At 45.0% G+C, this 3,778-nt stretch overlaps 1 long non-coding RNA gene across 1 annotated transcript; it reads right to left on the reverse strand.

Annotated features, from left to right (window-relative positions):
- Nucleotides 1-1,372: 1,372 nt before the first annotated feature.
- On the reverse strand, nt 1,373-3,415 carry LOC144123540 (uncharacterized). Its single transcript, XR_013313112.1, has 3 exons — nt 2,835-3,415; nt 2,004-2,781; nt 1,373-1,737 (listed from the first exon to the last, which is right to left on the reverse strand). It is a non-coding gene; the product is annotated as an uncharacterized LOC144123540 (long non-coding RNA).
- Between the last annotated feature and the right edge of the window lie 363 nt (nt 3,416-3,778).

Below are 3,778 nucleotides of genomic sequence, written 5' to 3' on the forward strand. Positions count from 1 at the left end.
GAAGAGAAGGTCAACAAAACGTCGGGACAAGCTCCCTGTCGGCCAACTTTTGAAGAGGAATTTTCCGCTATAAGGGCCATTGATGATAGCTTGGAGCCCGAGGTGCTACGAGGCATTGGAAATGTCCATTACAAAAACACAGCAACACATGTGCGAAGTTCATCCCATAGTAGTCAGGGCTCTGCAGAGCTTGATACTGCATCTGAGGGTTTGTTAGCCGAGGATCTGTGTCAAAGTAATTTGGAGGAACCAGATACAGTCAGGCCGTGCAAAAAGCGCAAAGCAGATAGAAGCATGCGGCCAAGTACTTCACGAGCAAAGCACATGGACTTATTTTTTGAGAAAATGAGAGAAATTGTCCAAGAAAATGAAGCCAAAAAAGAAGAAAGAGAGAAGAAGAGAGAAGAACGTCATAAGGAATTGCTTAGGGCACATGCAGAGCACATGGAAACGCTGAAGAAAATTTTGCATCACGAAGACTGAGAAGACATCGTCACATCTTGGCAATGTTTACACTACTAGTCTACTATTACAATAGTCAGCATATTTATCAATATTTTATTTATTGCTGTTAAGCTGCAGCTGTGTTACTTTATCATTTTCTTGTTTACACAGAGTTGTGGAGCAGTTCACAGCTGTTTTTAACTTTTCCATCCACAACCATATGTTACGGATTCCTACTTTATTTTTTACAGCTTGTTTTGTTTGTGTTTGGAGCACAATGGAATATTGTCATTTCACCTCTTTGCAATAAAGTACTGTGAAGCAGAAAGTGAGTTGAATAATACACTGCAACTGCATTGCTAAGAATGTAACAGCCAGGTGCAATTTTATTGACTGCAATTTCTAAGCTCACAGTGTGAAGTCAAATGTAAGGAGCAGAATATAACAGCTTGCACAAAATAAGATAACATTTAACTCAAAAATAAAAGTGATAAAGTAATGCCTTAATGAATGTAAAGAGAAAGCCACAGCTCTGTACACGGTTGCAAACAAGGGGAGCATTGCCTAGTTTGCATCATGCTGCACCCTCATTCTAGCACGTCTTAGGAAGAGGTCGGCTAGCTTCTCTCGTTTCAGCTCCCCCAGATGACGTAGCACACTTTCACGTGTCGTCTGACCCGCTCTACATTGCTCAGGGTCCACTTCATTTTGACATGAGTGCTGGGCAAAGTGTAGTGCTCTTTCTACCACCTCCTCCTCTGTTAACAGATCATCTGTAGAGTCTCCAGCATCAATGCAAACATTGTGAAGGACACAGCATGCTATTATAAGCTGTGTTATCTTGTCAATCGTGGTTAGCTCAATGTATCTGAGTTGCCGAAACCTCTGTTTTAGCAGCCCAAACGCATTTTCTGTTTTCACTCTCGTGGCTGTGTGGCGGTTATTGTAAGCAATTTTTGCTGCAGTAAGGTTGCCATAGTCTCTATATGGGGTGAGCAAATGCTCCCTGACAGGGTAAGCCGCATCACCGAGCAGATGATATTTGTTTACTTCACAAATTTTTGGAAGATCACTACTGATAGAGGATAGCCTTAGCACTCTAGCATCGTGAATTTTTCCAGACGTGCCAGTAAACACATCTTCAAATCTTGCATTTGCATCACATATGCCTTGCATAGTGAGAGACACCTGGTCGTGCCGGTTTCCATATGTGGACCGCACTTTGTTCTTTGGGCAGCGCATGGGTATGTAGGTGCCGTCTACACATCCTATCACATTGGGGAAGCCAGCAACCTGGAAAAGGTGAGAAAATCAAGAAGATAAAAACGATACCTTGTGCTATTACGCATGCAAATATTTTTCATCCATAATGTAATTGCGGTACCTTCAAATGAAGCGTTGAAGGCGTTTGCATATCAGTGCTGCTCTAGAAAGTGATTTTTGCGCAAGATAGGTCGTTGACTACACTAGATACTTTGAGCTACCTCAACCTTCACCAGGCTGTCGTCTACTGCCTGCGCTTGCATAGTGCTACTCAATAGAACAGTAAGTGTACATACTTTTTCAAAATCCTTAGCGATGGCATCCTTGTCGGTTCCGAAGTTGATGACTTCTGGTGCTATATGACAGAGAAACTGAAGAACTCTGTCTATCACTGCCATCTGTGTTGATTCTGCCATGTTAAAGAGTACTGCAACCTCTCGCATGGATGCTTTGTTACTTGCATACCTGAAAAACAAGAGTAAAGCCATTATTATACCGCATTCTTGAGTATGTTGATGCATTGCAAGTGCTACATAGAATTAAGATTGCTTTGATGCGATTACAATTATAAAGCAATGTTACTCATGCATGTTGCACGTTTTATGAATTGTCAATGTAAAAGTAACCCCTTTAGGTCGATGTGTGGGCTATTTAACTGGGTTGGATTCAGGAAAGCAGTGCGCTAGCGACGAAAAATTCTAAACACTGCAGTACCAACTAGTCAGCTGTAGATTGACCACTTTTAAACATAGCCAACCGAGCAAATGACACAGTCCAAGAAATTAGCTACAGACAAAGAATGCTTTAAAGATGTTTTCAGGCGGCAATTCAGCTCGAACCCTGCAAGAATGCCTAGTTGTAAATTCAAATCGCGTGGAGCAAGAACACTGTTTCACTACTTATCATGCTGGGGAAATTTCAGAAAACTTGCCAAAGAAACGAAAGAAGATGCTCCTCTGCCGTCTTGGCGGGTGAGCCACCGTGATTTCTGCTTGAAGGATAGAAATTGGAGCCCTCGAACTTGGAGACAAGCTCGTAGCAAGCCTTGCGCGGAAGGCGAAAATTCCTGCGGAACTGTTGAACATGTAAATTAGAGCTAGCAATATTGACCGCACCTTGGCGCTTACCTCTGATTCAGAATATTGTCGCACCGTCGTGTCCACGTAACTTGTCACTTTGGGTATTTTAGCCGGCACAGTGAACAACTCTGTGAACATCGCTGTATACACCTGAGTGTCATCTTCGTCGGAACTGCTGTCGGTGCTGTCATTTGCAGCTAACAAAAGAACTGATGGCTTCGCTAACGCCACTAGGCGCTTCCGCTTCGACATGATGCTGCGAAACTGCGTGCACTCAGCAGAGCTAAAACAACCAAAAAGTTTAGCACAGCGGTACCCGGTATACAACTTCGGTGCAGAGGCAACTCGATCTGTTCGTGCGTTGGCGCCAAATTTTTCAGCAGGTTACGGAACTGGCTTGGCCTGGCTTGGCGCGGATCCCAACACCGGAAAACGTGGCTATCTCGTGATGCGATCTCCAGCCGAGCTTTCGTTGCTCCGTCGGGAAAGTGAGAGCAACTCGGAGCCCTCTGGCACAGAGCGCTCCAAGTCAGAGGCGCTCGAAAAGAACCAGCCGAATACATGCCAATTGCTCTTTTTCGACCAGCCGAATACAACCACCCGTTTCGTAGCGCTCTAGAGCGCTCAAAAACGACCAGCCGAAGACACCATGAGCCACCGCGGCGGGTCAAAAAATAGAATGAAAAGAAAAAAAGGGGGAACAAGTAAGGAGGGACGGCCAAAAAGGAGATGGCGAAACGAGATAAAGGGAGAGGGAGACGGTGCGGGGGACATGGGCAGCGCGGCAACCACAGGTGTACGAAAGCAAAACGTGCAAACAAAACACACAAACAAAATGCCCAAACGCAAAGATGGGAGCCATTGCAGATGTGTGGCCAAAGAGGCGCCGCTGCGCAAATGACACTGGCAGCGACGAACAGGCCAAGCCAGGCGCACATGTGTAAGAACTGAAACAGGAGGTCTGGGTTTCACTGAACAGTGCATCCCTCTCC

This window comes from Amblyomma americanum, chromosome 3 (genome assembly GCF_052857255.1).
Source record: "Amblyomma americanum isolate KBUSLIRL-KWMA chromosome 3, ASM5285725v1, whole genome shotgun sequence".
NCBI lineage: Eukaryota > Metazoa > Arthropoda > Arachnida > Ixodida > Ixodidae > Amblyomma > Amblyomma americanum.